Consider the following 16,735-nt stretch of genomic DNA (forward strand, 5'->3'; position numbering starts at 1 on the left):
AAAATTGAGGCCAAAGAGTCTGTAAAGGGTTATAGACAGGTTAAGACAGGCAAGGAGGTGGCAGATGGATTATAATGTGAGGAATGTGAGGTTATTCACTTTGGTAGGAAGAATAGAAAAACAGAATATTTTTTAAATGGTGAGAAACTATTAAATGATGGTGTTCAGAAGAATTAAGTTGTCTTTGTACATGAAACACAGAAGTTTAACATCCAGGTACAGCAAGCAATTAGGAAGGCAAATGGTATGTTGACCTTTATTGCAAGGTGGTTGGAATACAAGAGTAAGGAAGTCTTGCTGCAATTGCACAGGGCTTTGATGAGACCACACCTGGCGTACTGTGTGCAGTTTTGGTCTCCTTACCTAAGGAAGGATTGACTTGCCTTAGAGGGGGTCCAATGAAGGTTCACTAGATTGATTCCTGGAAAAAGAGGGTTGTCCTATGAGGAGAGATCGAGTAGAATGGACCTATACTTTCTGGAGTTTAGAAGGTGATCTCATTGAAACATGTAAGGTTCTGCGAGAGCTTGACAGGGTTGATGCTGAGAGGCTGTTTCCTCTGGCTGGAGAGTCTAGAACTGGGGGGCATAGTCTCAGGATAAGGGTTCGGCCATTTAGGACTGAGATGAGGAGGAATTTCTTCACTCAGAATTTTGTGAATCTTTGGAATTCTCTACCCCAGAGGGCTGTGGATGTTCAGTCATTGAGTATATTCAAGACTGAGATCGATAGATTTTTGGACTCTAGGGGAATTAAGGGATATGGGGATCGGGCAGGAAAGTGGAGTTGAGGTCGAAGATCAGCCATGATCTTATTGAATGGCGGAGCAGGCTCAAGGGGCCGTATGGCCTACTCCTGCTCCTATTTCTTAATTTCTTATATTCTTATGTAATATATATTAAGTTGATGATATTAAGTTAAATTCACAACACACAGCATTTGGGAAGTGTGGATTAGATTCAGATGAGAATGGATGTACAGACACACAGAGAGTGACTCTGTTAGATCTGTTGTAAACAATTTTACAACACCAAGTTATAGTCCAGCAATTTTATTTTAAATTCACAAGCTTTCGGAGGCTTCCTCCTTCGTCAGGTGAACGATGTGAAAATGAAATCCTCGAAATGAAATCGCATTTATAATTCACAGAACAATGCTTGGTGAGTACAGACAGTTTTTTCAACTGCCCGTTGCCAAGGCAATCAGTGTGCAGACAGACAGGTGTTACCTGCCAGGTCTCAGAATATACAAATCACCAAAAAAAAACAACAAACAAAAAAAAAACAGAGATAGAGAGGTAGAAACATAGAAAAGACAGCGACTGACCCGTTATATTAAAAACAGATAACATTTGTTCGCTGGTGGGGTAACGTGTAGCGTGACATGAACCCAAGATCCCGGTTGAGGCCGTCCTCATGGGTGCGGAACTTGGCTATCAATTTCTGCTCGACGATTTTGCGTTGTCGTGTGTCTCGAAGGCCGCCTTGGAGTACGCTTACCCGAAGGTCGGTGGATGAATGTCCATGACTGCTGAAGTGTTCCCCGACTGGGAGGGAACCCTTCTGTTTGGCGATTGTTGCGCGGTGTCCGTTCATCCGTTGTCACAGCGTCTGCATGGTCTCACCAATGTACCATGCTCTGGGGCATCCTTTCCTGCAACGTATGAGGTAGACAACGTTGGCCGAGTCACAGGAGTATGAACCATGCACCTGGTGGGTGGTGTCCTCTCGTGTGATGGTGGTATCTGTGTCGATGATCTGGCATGTCTTGCAGAGGTTACCGTGGCAGGGTTGTGTGGTGTCGTGGACGCTGTTCTCTTGAAAGCTAGGTAATTTGCTGCGAACGATGGTCTGTTTGAGGTTGGGTGGCTGTTTAAAGGCGAGTAGTGGAGGTGTGGGGATGGCCATAACGAGGTGTTTGTCCTCATTGATGACATGTTGAAGGCTGCGGAGAACATGGCGTAGTTTCTCCGCTCCGGGGAAGTACTGGACGACAAAGGGTACTCTGTTGGTTGCGTCCCGTGTTAGTCTCCTGAGGAGGTCTATGCGATTTTTTGCTGTGGCCCGTCGGAACTGTCGATCGATGAGTCGAGCGTCATATCCCGTTCTTACTAGGGCGTCTTTCAGCGTCTGTAGGTGTCCGTCGCGTTCGTCCTCGTCTGAGCAGACCCTGTGTATTTGCAGGGCCTGTCCATAGGGGATGGCCTCTTTGACGTGGTTAGGGTGGAAGCTGGAAAAGTGGAGCATCGTGAGAAACTCGGCATCACCACCAGCAGATTACGCTGTTAGATCTGGTAAGTGAGACAGGCAAAGAGTGAGAATGCTCTCCATAATCCTAATGCTGGTCAGAAAAGTTACGTTTAGCCCACTAGTGGGAGATATGCATCATGTTTTGTTATTTTCTATGTTACGAGGAACGCCACAAAATAAGTTGCAATTCATTACAATTGTTACTCTGTTCATTCAACTGTTACATGAAAAATAAACCAGCTTGTTGATTTACATTTGGCCTTGTCTCACACCAAAGTGTTCATCAATTGCCTTTTGGGAGATTGGAGAAGCCCACATGGCAGCACATGCAGGATTATAGTATCCAGTTCATATAATCAAGACTTTCATTGTTGCAGCCCTTGTTAATTATTGGCTATCAAAGGTGAGGTCCTGAGCATTAGGGACACGGGATCTGCTTGTGGGAGAGACCAGCGATGCTGAACCCAAGAGAATATCTAGTGTAGAGTTGACGTTTGTAACATAGACCTTAAACCAATATAGATTCTGCATCAGACATACTTACGTTATATTAATTAGTAATGGGAGCCTCTAAAGGTGTCGTTAAGTTAGTGTTAACTTTTTGACACCAGTACCTGTCTACATCGACTCATGACCAGCAGACTCAAGTTGTACTTTAGCTGCTGTTTCATGCTCTGGCCAGGGAGATTGGAGTTCTGAGTACGCATGCAAGCATACATGCACAAAGCTGCATTCAAATGCATCTAAATGATGGTCAAATTATCCCCAGGTGAACATGTTTTAAACTTTGCAATGTACTGTTGGGTAAAAAGCAAAGTGATGTGAGACTGTCTCCTGGTGATGGCCTCATTCCTTTTGCCTAAGTGCTGGTGAGGTGATTTCATACCTGAATTATATTACAGTTTGTGATGATTCTGAAACTGTTTTTCATTGGTGCAAACTGCTGCATAACTGGTCTAAAAATGACTGCCAGATTTCCCTCACTATTACCACAAATGTGATTGCCAAATCTGTCACCCTATACCTTACCAGCTTGGCTCTGCTGGAGGCACTATGATTTAGGAGATTGCGGGTTCAATCTCCACTCCAGGACTTGAACACGTAAACTCGGCTAATCCCTAAGTGCAATACAAAGGGAGTGCTGCATTGTCAGAGGTTCCATCCTTTAGGTGAGGTGTTAAACTAAGGCCCCGCCTGCTTGTTCCAGTGATTCAAGTCAATGTTAAAGATCCTATAGCACTATTCAAATTAGAGCAGCCAACAATATCAAAGATAGATTATCAGGTTATTTACTTGTGGGATGTTGCTGTACACAAAATGGTTGCAGGGCTTGTCTACATAACAGCATGATTGCACCTCAAATTACTTCATTATATGTGAAAAGCTGGGAGATGTTATAAGGTGCTGCATAAATGCAAATTTTCTATTATATAATAGGGTTAAAATAAGTATAAGATAGCGGCACTTTGCCTGAAATTGATTTTGTAGCAGACTTTATTGTGAAATGCCAGGCATCCCAGACATCTCCAACCACATCAAAATCACATCTGCATCCAAGGACAAATCAACAGCAATACATTTTCAAGTCATAATAAAGCAATCAGCACTATCACAACGATAACTATTAAACACAAGTTATATTTAACAAAAGTCAGGTGAAGTTCTTACTACTTCAGTACATTACATTATGCTTTAGTTCCAATGAGGCTGCTGCTTGTTAATCATTTGTGTCTACAGTGTTCAAATATAGCTCTGCCAATAACTATCTTACCCTAGCCAAAAGCAGATTGAAAGGGTCATAATTGCACACTGACCAATAGCCTGAAAATGGTTTCTGAAACCTCTACCAATAATAGATTTGGACATTCAGATTCACTTTCAATTGACAACTGATTCCCAGTATAACTGCTTAATGTCAATACTACTAGGCTCCCATCTGGCCTGCTTGATGGAACGCTTTGTGGTCGCACAACACTCTATTTTAGCAGTGAACTAAAAATAGAGGATCACTCCCATCATGCAGCATTGTCCTTCAATCAAATGACCACCAAATGCCATTAACATAGGACGCAGTCAGTGAACTTCAAATTGTATGAAGTGGTTTGAGATATTTGAACATGATAATATGCTATATAAATGCAAGTACTGTTATTATTCATTTTCCATTATACATGAAGTAAAAGAGACTTTGTCTGGTCATGTTTTCTGGTCTGATTTGTAGCAAAAGTCTGAAATTATAAATCTTGAAAACGATTATTACAGAAAATTAAGATTTTTACAGTAGAACCACAATTCTACAGAAGTATCATCAGATAAAAATTAGCACCGAGCCAAGGAAGGAGATATTAGGATGGGTGACTAAAAGCTTGGTTAAAGAGGGTGGATTTTAAGGAGGGTCTTAAAGGACGAGAGAGAAGTGGAGAGGGAGAGAGGTTCAAAGAGGGAATTGCAGAGCTTAGGACTTAGACAGCTGAAGACACGACTGCCAATGGTGGGGCAAAGGGAGTGGGAGAACGCACAAGAGGCCAGAGTTGGAGGAACACAGAGTTCACGGAGGATTGTAGGACTGGAGAAGGTTACAGATACAGAGAGGGGCGAGGCCATGAGATTTGAACATGAACAATTTAAAATGCAAGGACTGTTGTTACATATTTTCCATTCTATGTGAAGTAAGAGACCTTGCCTGGCCAGGTTTTCTTGTCTGATTTGTACTAAAAGTCTGAAATTATAAATCTTGAAAACAATTGTTATAGAAAATTAAGATTTTTACAGTAGAACTACAATTCTGTTAAGTAACAAGTTAGAAATATAAAATCAAGCTGGAAAAATATAATTTCTGCAAAAACTGTAGAAACCATGTATTCCCTTAAGCAAACTTTTCATAAATAATTATAATATTTAACAAAGGTAAACCTGATTTAATGACATAATTATGCCACAATTCATGGAACTGTACATTTGATTATAAATCTGGAATAATGACATGGAAAGCATTTTATCAGAAGAAGGATATATCTTTAATAAATAGGACTGTATATCCTAATTAAAACAAAAAGGTAGACAATCAGCTAAACTGTCAGCTGTCCTGTGTATTCATATTTGTATTACATTACAAGCTAAGGTGGGTTGAATAGGTTTTTACTAGAGAATTTTGGTAAATGGTGAAATGCAGTGTTTCATTGTACATTGTGTAAATGTTACATTTGCTAAAGTTTATCTTGCTGTACGAGGCTTGGTGATTAGGTGATTTTCAGTTGGTGAAAGACAAATCTTTTAGCTAATCTATTAGCTAACAAAATTCAGATGCTAACCTGATGGTTTAACTGGGGCGATCATGACTGCTCAGAAAAAGTTTCCTGGCAATCTTAAATGAGGGAGGGGGAAAAGAATTTCCTGGGTTGACCAGTCATTGCTCACCCTTGACTTTTCTTATGCTCTTAAAGAAACCATGCTTTGGAATTAATTTAACCTGGAGAACAGTGGGTTAACTAAAGTGCAAAGGAGTAATCCTGGGCATAACTGTAAGAATGCTATATCAAGTTAATTTTGCATAGGAGATTAAAATGTCTGGTTAGCAATCGCTAAATTAAACCTTAGTTCTGAATGTATCTTTTCCCCCTTTTTTTAGTTTTTGCTCCATCTCTCCTGAAGAAACGAGCACCACCCTGGCTAAGACCAGCACAGTCAGGGATTGAACCTGAAACCTTCCCATGTTGGTATAGTTCAGTTCCATACTAGGCAGCGCACTTACTAGATTAAGTAATCAGGGCAGCTTCTGTATTTTGTTTTTTCACCAACTGAAAATTGCCTACTCATCCAGCCTGGTGTAGTAAGATAAACTTTGCCAACTATTACATTTACACAACATGAAACATTGCATTACACCATGTGCCAAAATATCACAGTATAAAACCTGTTCAATTTACTTAGATCATAATGTAATACAAAGGTGAAAATTAATCCCAGTATAACAAACAGTAGGGGAACCTCAGTACAGTCATTTTATTTTTAAAGTATAAATATAACCTTTTCATTTTCCCTCGAATAGCATGTCAGAAATATCGGCTTTTTCAGCAGTGACCTCCTGGATGAAGTCGAAATAACTTTTATCTGGGCTGCCCCTTGAAGATTTCTTGTTGGTTACTAAAGCTGAATGGCTGAGCTTCGATATTATCAGCAGCCACTTTGTCTGGTGTGGATTGTTTAGGGTGGCCTTCAGCCAGCCAGGGCTGTTAGCACGCAATGATTTACAAAGCTTATCAGTGCGTGCGAATTAGGGAAAAGGTTGAGGGAATCAACCTGACATCTGCAAACACTATCAAGGGCAAGTTATTTTTTGTTTGCACAAATTTCAAAGTTAAATTGTAAAATGAAGCAAGAGTAATTGTAATGAATTGTAAGGCTGGGATTCTTGGAGATTTGCAGCCAGCTAAAAATGCAAAAAATTTGAAATTCTGTTTTATTCTTTTTGTCCTTTCTAGTTTTGTCCCTTCTGTCACCTCCACTCCTCTCACCAGGGTACTGACACTGCTGGGGCTAGGTAATACTATTCATGCACGACACCCCTTTTACCTTTCCAGGAAAATATTTAACTGACATTGGGTAGGGCCATTAAAGCTTTCCCACTACCCACTTGTACACTTCATGTTCTTGTTTTGAAAGGTTAGCACCTCCATTAAAATAGCAGGTCATAGAATTATAGAAAGGTTACAGACGGAAGGAGGCCATTCGGCCCATCAAGTCTGCAACGGCACTATGTAAGAGCAATCCAGCTAGTCCCACTCCCCTGCCCTATCCCCGTAGCCCTGCAAATTTTTTACTTTCAAGTACTTATCCAGTTCCCTTTTGAAGGCCATGATTGAATCTTCCTCCACCACCAACCTCGGACAGTGCATTCCAGATCCTAACCACTTGCTTTGTAAAAAAGTTTTTCCTCATGTCACCTTTAGTTCTTTTGCCTTAAATCTATGTCCTCTGGTTCTTGACCCATCCCCCAATGGGAACAGTTTCTCTCTATCTACTCTGTCTAGACCCTTCATGATTTTGAATACCTCTATCAGATCTCCTCGCAACCTTCTCTGTTCCAAGGAGAACAACCCCAGCTTCTCCAGTCAATCCACATAACTAAAGACGCTCATCTCTGGAATCATTCTAGTAAATCTTTTCTGCACCCTCTCTAAGGCCTTCACATCCTTTCTAAAGTGTGGTGCCCAGAACTGGACACAATACTCCAGTTGTGGCCGAACTAGTGTTTTGTAAAGATTCATCATAACTTCCTTACTTTTGTACTCTATGCCTCTATTTATAAAGTCCAGCATCCCATAAGCTTTTTTAACTGCTTTCTCAACCTGCCCTGCTACCTTCAACGATTTGTGCACATATACCCCCAGATCGCTCTGTTCCTGTACCCTTTTAGAATTGTGTCCTCTAGTTTATATTGGCTCTCCTCGTTCTTCCTACTGAAATGTATCACTTCGCATCTTTCTGCATTAAATTTCATCTGCCATGTGTCCGCCCATGCCACCAGTGTGTCTATATACTCTTGAAGTCTATCACTATCCTCCTCACTGTTCACTACCCTTTCAAGTTTTGTGTCATCTGCAAATTTTGAAATTGTGCCCTGTACACCCTAGTCCAAATCATTAATATATATCAAGAAAAGCAGTGGTCCCAGCACTGACCCTGGGGAACATCACTGTATACCTCCCTCCAGTCCGAAAAACAACCGTTCACCACTACTCTCTGTTTCCTGTCACTTAGCCAATTCTGTATCCATGTTGCTACTATCCACTTTATTCCATGGGCCATAATCTTGATGACAAGCCTACCATGTGGTACCTTATCAAACGCCTTTTCAAAGTCCATATACACCATATCAACTGCATTGCCCTCATCTACCCTCTCTGTTACCTCATCAAAAAACTCTATCAGGTTAGTTAAACGTGATTTGCCTTTAACAAATCCGTGCTGGCTTTCCCTAGTCAATCCACACTCCAGATAAAGGAACTTCATAGAAATGTGTTGAGTTTGTGCACTAATATTGCAAATAGTCACTGCATCCTTAGGACGCTGAGTTTGTCTGGATCTGAATTCAAGGACTAGAACAATTTGGAAACTATGGAGAATTGGAGCATCTGAAAAATTTCAGAACAACCTGTTCCAAATAGACATGGAGTTTGGCAGGATTAGTTACATGAATTATATTTCTATTTGCCTTTCTAAAAGGAACAGAATAACCCTAGCTACTTGCTGAAGGTTATAAATCAGATTTTATCAGCTTTATATCGGACAGTAACAAAATCTAATGCAGACCCAAGGCTGTAGCCTTCCTCTGGAGGGTGGTTTGAAGGCTTGTAAGTGCACTAAAGGAAAACTAAATGCAAAACTTTGTTACGTGTTCACAATAAGGATATCAGTCATAAAATCAGTTTGCTAAAATGTACACATGACGCCAAAGTCAAATACCAAAATTGTCGTTGGTCATGTTTGTTGTGGGGAGTCCAGCCATATTTTGCATCAGTAAAATCTAGACACATTGGCTATGGTCCTGACTTTTTTTTTATTCGTTCATGGGATGTGGGCGTCGTTGGCGAGGCCAGCATTTATTGCCCATTCCTAATTGCCCTTGAGAAGGTGGTGGTGAGCCACCTTCTTGAACCGCTGCAGTCCGTTTGGTGAAAGTTCTCCCACAGTGCTGTTAGGAAGGGAGTTCCAGGATTTTGACCCAGTGACGATGAAGTAACGGCGATATATTTCCAAGTCGGGATGGTGTGTGACTTGGAGGGGAACGTGCAGGTGGTGTTGTTCCCATGTCCCTGCTGCTCTTGTCCTTCTAGGTGGTAGAGGTCGCGGATTTGGGAGGTTCTGTCGAAGAAGCCTTGGTGAGTTGCTGCAGTGCATCCTGTGGATGGTGCACACTGCATATAAGTATTTATCCCTTTCTTTTCATGCTTCCTCCACAGGTCTTGCATTATTCTCTAGAAAAGAAGGCAGACAGGTAACTTGTTCCCTGGTCTGGACCAATGCTGCTCTATGTCAAGGCTTTGGGGGAGGGGGGGGGGAATTGAAAGAAACCTGCTTGACTTGCCTTCAGATTTTCCCTCCTCTTTGAAAGAAGTGCCTGCCTACCACTTGGGTTTTTCCTGACTGTCTCATTGGACTTTTAGTGTATGAGGTAATCTCAGGTACAAATCCGTTTCCTTCCATTCCATGCCGTGTGTGTTGGTGTATCAATGTTCGCAATCACTGAATCATGCATTTTGCGTTGATCAAAAGTGACAGAAATGATAAATAAATCAAATGAAATGTCTAAGATAATACTCCAAAAAGGTTCAGTGAATCTAGATAACAGGATAAAGCACAAGGAGAATCATGATCCACTTGAAGGTTCCTCCCTCTAATCCTAGTGATAAGTGTGTTGTCAGGGGAAGGGGAAGACAGCAGGTGTGAGAGAGGGCGAGAACTGGAGGGGGGGCCACAACAAATAGTGGTCCTCACAGACGTGGAGGAGGAGGCCCTGTAGATCGGCCGCACCCTTGAGTGCCTGTCCATCGGGGACGCCAAGATTGGCACCCCACAATTGTATGGTGACACAACTTTAACATTCATCACAAGCAACATGAATTAATGTTAACAATGATTGGCATGTTGAACACCTCAAGATACTCATCGCAACATGTTACATCTGTGGTGATGCTTAATATCGCCTTCTGTCCTCTTGCAGGCCCTACAACGACTGCAGTGATGGCAGAGGGCGATTCCTCAGAGGACCTGTCGGACTTTGAGGGCATACTGTCACATCTTAGCGAGCCATCCACCAGCGCAGATACTCACATCTCGGTGGGTCCTAGTAGTCAGTTAGTTGGGTTGGCACCTGGTGAGTCACCACACACAAGTGAGCTGAGCAGATACTGGTGGCAGGGGCAGCTGTGGAGAGCCCGTGTCGGTGGACGCATTCCTCTCCAGGCTTTGCTCAACTGGACGCGATCGAGGGACAGCAGCACATTTGCGAGGTGCTGGAACAGGTGCCACGCACACTCTCCACAATACCGCAGATGATGGAGGAGTCCAAATCCTGCATGAGTGGAATGGTGGCATAAGTACGGGAGGGAATCTCTGAGACAGTGTCGCAGGGATGTGAGCAACTGTCTGAGATAGTGTTGCAGTTAAGTGCGGGAATGCCTGCGATGGAGAGAAGGCTAGCCTCCGTTGCACTTCAAGCACAGCTCACAAATGAGTCCATTCAGGCCCTGACAATGGCCATTTAGGCTCACAGTGAACAACATTCTGCCGCCTTAAACAGGCTGACAGAAACTTTACAACTGGGCTTCCAAGGCATCACACATGTCCCCCAAACTGTTTCCAGCAGAGTGGTAGGAGTGATGTGGGCCTGGCCCAGGAGAGAGATGATGACCAAAGGGGAAATGGAAGTGGGGACGCCACTCAAAGCGCTCCCACCTCTCACCCATTGCCTCCCTCTCAACCAGTACCTGCAATGCTGCCTCCTCTCTAGATGGCCGAGTCAGGCCCTGCACAGTTGCAGGTGGAGCAGTCTTTGGAAGGGTCCTCACAGGTTCCCAAACCCAGAGGGCGTAGGGCCAAAGCATCCAAGCAGTCTGGCCATGGACATGAGCAACCTGCCACTATCTCTGCTGCAGCCACAGGGGATGCACTACGTAGAAGTGGTAGGAAGAGAAAGGCGAAGGATTTGTGATTACGAAGGGTGTGCACGAGGGTGTCTGACAGACTGTCATGTTTTTCATTTATATTTGGTTTCTGTTAAAGACACGTTAAATGTAATCATTCTCACCACTACTGCCACGTCTTGCCCATTCTTGACTGATTTTTGTGATAGGGCCCTTTCATGTGCTTCACCATGAACGGCGACACTTGATGCCACCCAAGTGGGTCACTTTACACTGGGTGTATGTGTAGTTGCAGCACTGTTTTGTTCGGGGGGGTGGGGGGCTGGTGTTGGCGCTTGACTTTCCAGGTGGTGTTAGGACTGGGCTCGTCTCACTTTCTGATCTTATGAGAAGCGTTCACATATGAGTGACACCCTGGCCTCACGAGCAGCCAGGTGAGCCGTTGCTCTGCCCATGGGTTCGTCGTCCTCCCCCTCCTCCTCTTCCTACTCATCCAATGTGGATGGCAGATATGGATGGTGTATGAGGGCATGGAGCCTCCTCAACTGGTACCCCTCTCTGTTGTGCAGGACACAACACACTATATAAAGCAACCCACCCACGCTGGTGTGTATTCAGGTGCTCCCCCAGAACGATCGAGACACCCAAATCGCATCTTGAGCAGCCCTATCGCTTGTTCAATTATAGACCTGGTGGCAATGTATTGACGCTGTTGCTCGCTGATGGGGTTTCTCAGAGGTGTCATCAGCCACGTGTGCAGGGGATATCCCGAGACCCTGAGGAGCCAGCCCTTAAGGCTGTTCAGTGCGTGGAAGAGGCCCTGGATGTTGGATTCCCTCAGAATGAATGAATCGTGGCAGCTGCCAGGGAATCTGGTGCACACATGAAGAAATCTTTTGCAGTGGTCACAAACGAGCTGAGTGTTGATGGAGTGATAGCCCTTTCTGTTGATGAACTGTCCTGGCTCGTGTGAAGGTGCTTGGATTGCTATACGCATGCAATCGATTGCACCCTGTACACGTGGGAAGCCAGCCACAGAGAGGAATCCCACCGCCCTCTCCGTCTGGCTGAAGTCGTCCATGGGGAAGTTGACATATTGCGAGGCCCTGCGAAACAAGCCGTCAATGACTTGCCTTATGCACTTGTGTGCAGATGACTGAGAGACCCTGGCGATGTCCCCGGTGGCACCCTGGAATGATCCGGAGGTGAAGAAGTTGAGGGCAGTGGTCACTTTAACTGTGACGGGTAATGAGATGCTGCCGTGCCCAGCCGGGAGCAGCTTGGCATGAAGGAGGCTGCAGATGTCTGCGACCACCTGGCGACTCACTCTGAGCCTCCGTATGTACTGCTCCTCAGAGAGGTCAGGAAGCTGAGCCTCGGTCTGTAGACCCTCTGCCGAGGGTAGTGCCTCCTGCGACGTCGCTGCCTCTGTTGTTCCCCTCTGTGCTTTTGTGCAGGTACCTGTGGCACAGCACTGTGTTGTGGAGCTCCAGGTGGTGGAAGTGCATGCCGCGTCTGACGAGGACGGTGATGTTGCTTGTCCTCGGATGTACTGGTGAATGCAGCCATGGCGCCCCCCCATCCTGTGCCGTCTGTTTGAGGGGGTTCGAAAAGTTGGTAAGTATGGGTAAACAGAACAATTATGTGTGGAAACCAAGAATTTTAAGTGCAAACACAAAGATCTCCCAGCCAAAAGTTTGTCTGAGAGAACTGAGTGCCTTGCTGCAATAACTCACCTTTTATCCCCATCTGTCAAACAGGGATTTAAATGTCCAAATGGCTGCCGACTGAAACACGACTCGTTCACACAGCACGGGAAACACGCTGAGGCAGCATTGAAATCGCTTGCCTTCACTCTTAATTAGGTTCGTGTTGATTTCAAGTACTTGAATTGCTTGTTTAAATATTGTCCCGCCGGCTTTAATTGCCTAGGTCGTGAGAGTACTTAAGTATGTTGGAGCTGGGATTTCTGCCCGCTTCTGGAAATCGCGATTTTCTTCCTCCCTCCTGCCCCCAATGCACCTGCAGTTCCGTTTCCAAATCGAGCCCAAATACCAACATCTGCAGCCGAGTGCAGGAAGGCCAATTCAGGATTATACATCGCACACGCCGCACCCCCTGAACATGTTCCACAAATTCCACCTATCCTTACTAGACGATTGCTGGAGGGGTTGCTGCTAGAAGGGCACTCTCCTCCATATATTCTGCTCAAGCCCGATAAAGGACACCATCACAGTCAAGCTCGATACCGTCCTCACCCGACATTCACACATGTACTTTCCAGCAGGAGCTAGTGGATAGCAATTGGAAGCAGGAACCCTGACTAATTCCCCCCCTCCCTAGCCCAAAGTGTTGACGTCAACTGTAGCATAGCCAACCCAGCAGAGACCAGGATTATAAGTGTCCTTTATCTCAGCTCCGCACACACATCTCTCATTGTATTACACCATTTATAAATGCTCCTTCTTCTTAAAAACAAAATCTGTTTACCACTTCCTTGAAACATATTATTACAGAACGTAAGAGCAATAAATCAGAACCACGGCAAGTTAATCATGGAAAATTAATAGTTTCAGGTGTCTTAATATTCTACTGAGAAAAATAGTGATGTGAACTACTTAATGGTATGCCTCGGATTTCAAAAGATATGTACAGACAAAGAAGGCCAGTCATCACAGAATGAAGAAGTGAAGTAGTAATGTAGGTACAGTAGCATAGTGGTTATGTTCCTGGATTAGTAATCTGGAGTCACAAGTTCAAATCCTGCTATAGCAGCTGGGGAATTTAAATTCAATTAAATAAAATCTGGAATTTAAAAAAAACTAGCTATACTGGCCATGAAGCTACTGGATTGTTGTAAAAACCCATCTGGTTCACTAATGTCCTTTAGGGAAGGAAACCTGCTGGTCTGGCCTATATGTGACTGCAGACCCACAGTGATGCCCACATCCCATGCCTGAATGCAAAACAGAATTGCTTATATCACACTCCATGTATGGTGACATGCCACAGCAGTTTTGATTCTTTGACACTTGGTATATTTTCAAGAACTTTAGAGTCGACTACTTGGGGATAATTTTCCAAATAGGTGATGGTGGCAGGGGTCCTTACTTGCTGGCAGCGCAGATTGGAAAGCTGTGGATGGTCACTTATTGTCTGTTGCTTAACTGGAGATAGATCTGCCTTGATCAATGCAAGTAGGTGTGGGGCCAGCTCCTCCCATGTGCTGCCTGATAAATATGTCCTCCCTGCCTTCCTGGTCATTATCCTTCTCTTCTTCCACAGATAGAGGGCTATTCCTAATGGAAAAACCATTGCTTTCTCTGTGGAATGTTTGAAAAAGAAAATGGGAGCCGCACAAGACTGGAAATCAAAATAGCAGCGTCCTTTTTGGTGAAAGAAATCCCCCCAAATATAACGAACAGCTGTTCAGCAGCAAAATACAGCAATTAAAAGTTCCAGTGAACTATAGCTATGACAAACATATTTTTTGCCTGCATTTGATGACACATTTGAAACTCTTATTACTAGAAACAGTACACACAGGATTAATTGTGGTTTCCTGTCAGCTGTTTACTGGAAGGAACAGAAAGTACACATTACGGTATAGCAGCTGAACTTCAGTTAACGTGTATTTTGATTTCTGTGAAACAAAAGTTTTTTCATGCATTACTGCACGTTAAGTGTAGAACTGTTGAATGATACATAGGAACATAGGAACAGGAGTAGGACATTCAGCCCCTCGAGTCTATTCCGCCATTCAATTAGATCATGGCTGATCTGTAACTTGGGCTTCATTTTAGCACCCGCTATCGGGTGCGTTCCTGGCGGGGGGGCTCCGAAAATCGAGGAATCCCGGAGCGGGTCCGGAGCCTGGCTCCAACCCGCCCACTTCCGGGTTCCCCACAGAACTGCCGATGTGCGCGTGCAGCCCCCACATGTGGGACTCCCGTAGGCAATTAAAGCCAGCGGGGTGCCACTTAACAGTATTAACTTAGCTATTTCAGGTCATTAACTGACCTGATTAAGGGAATATGTGAGGAGGGGTGGGATTTTAGAGACAACTGGGACTGTTTCCCATACTGGGGGAAACACTCCCAGTTCAAATGGACGTGTTACAGCTGTCAGCCTGTGGCAGCTGCAAAGGTCCATTTGACAGGTTGGGGGGGAGACCCTCACTCATTGCAGGAGGCCACTCTGTCACTTGGGACAAAGTTTGGCCTCCACCACCCTCCTCCTGACAAGAAAATTCACCAACTTGCACACTTACCCCAGGGTCCAGAGACATGTACCTACCTTGCGGACCCCCTCAGATGTACATCTTCGGGATGGGGGCCGCCGTAGCTGCAGTCATGACCTCCTCAGAGGGCGAACAGCATCACCAGCCTCACCAGCCTCGCCATCCACCTCTGACACGTGGAGCTCCACAACACAGTGCTGTGACATATCCACCTGCACAGCAGGAGGGAGGGCAACCGCAGAGAGAGATGCGTCGCAGAGGGCACTACCCTCGCCACAGGGTCCACAGACCAAGGCTCAGCTTCCTGGACCTCTCTGAGCAGCAGTGCACACGGAGGCTCAGAGTCACTCGACATGTAGCCGTGGACAACTGCAGCCTCCTTCATGCCGAGCTGCTCCCGGTTGGCCCGAGCACCATCTTCTTATCTGTCGCTGTCAAAGTCACCACTGCCCTCAACAACTTCTCCGCATCCTTCCAGGGTGCCACCGGGGACATCGCCGACGTCTCTCAGTCGTCTGCACAAAAGAGCCCTGCAAATACACCTACACCCACTCTGCAGTGACACAATGGGTGGCATCAGTTGTGGGTCTTCATTGTGATCCTCAGGAAAGGGCATTATTGCACAAACCAGACAAGATTCGCAAAGATGTGGCAGTAGTGGTGCCAATATAATATGTAATGTGAGTTGGTCAGAAATTCAATATAAGTAACAACCATGACAAACCCTCAAACACCCTTGTGCATCCCCTTCATGCTCACGACACGTTTGCCTTACGCTGCCTACTGCACATATGTGATGCATGCCCTGTGGCTGCAGCACAGGTAGTGGCAGGTTGAGTGAGGCTGACCGTGAAAGAGATGCATGAGAGGGTGAGTATGAGATAGAGCCATGAGATTGTATGAGGATTGGGTTGAGTGGTAGTGACGGGATGAGTACTGGCAAGGTGAGTAAGTGCAGGTAAGATGAGGATGAGCTTTGAGTGGGTATGAGGGGTGATGTGACAGAGTAGTGTTGGCAGTGCAGAAGGAGATGTGGGGTGGGGGTGGTGATGTGGCAGACGGAGTGTAGGGGAATGAGTAAGTGTACTCACTTTGGCTGACCTACTGCACTGTATGCAGGTGGGCGATATGTTGGTGGTGCAGGACCTCCTCTGCCACCTCAAGCCAGGCCTTCCTGGTGGCAGATGCAGGCCGCTTCCTCCCCCCCGCCGGGGGGAGGATCTCTGTCCTCCCCCTCCTCCTCACCCCGTGTATTGATACCTGGAGTGAGGCATCATTAAGCTGGGAGCAGCCTTCCCCCTGGGCTGCTCCATGCTGTAATTTTTTCTATTTGTTGCAGTACCTGTCAGTGGAGGACTGCCCCTTTAAATAGAGCTCCTCCAGCTGACAGAGCTTACTGTGCATGCACAGTCTGCCCGACACGCAGATCAGCAGTGGGGAACCCGGAAGACCAGGTAAGTGGATCCAATTAGGCTGCGATCGCGCGGGGGGCATACTGATTTCACCGGGCGCGTTACCCACGCGCCCAATAGCCCCCCCGCCGCGAACCTGCAGCCCTGGTAACATCGAGCCCCTTAACTCTATCTACCCACCCTGGTCCT

General features: G+C 45.3%; 1 long non-coding RNA gene across 4 annotated transcripts in view; it reads left to right on the plus strand.

Annotated features, from left to right (window-relative positions):
* The window catches only part of LOC137334128 (uncharacterized), an 84,023-nt gene that overhangs the window by 31,747 nt on the left and 35,541 nt on the right, over positions 1-16,735 (plus strand). For 2 of the 4 annotated variants that reach the window (XR_010966069.1, XR_010966072.1), the window contains exons 1-2: positions 12,574-12,759; positions 14,180-14,498. The exons of the other annotated variants lie outside the window; for them this stretch is intronic. This is a non-coding gene — a long non-coding RNA (uncharacterized lncRNA). Of the gene's footprint in view, positions 1-12,573; positions 12,760-14,179; positions 14,499-16,735 lie in introns of those variants that run through there. 4 annotated transcript variants of the gene reach the window in all.

This window comes from Heptranchias perlo, chromosome 17 (assembly GCF_035084215.1).
Source record: "Heptranchias perlo isolate sHepPer1 chromosome 17, sHepPer1.hap1, whole genome shotgun sequence".
NCBI lineage: Eukaryota > Metazoa > Chordata > Chondrichthyes > Hexanchiformes > Hexanchidae > Heptranchias > Heptranchias perlo.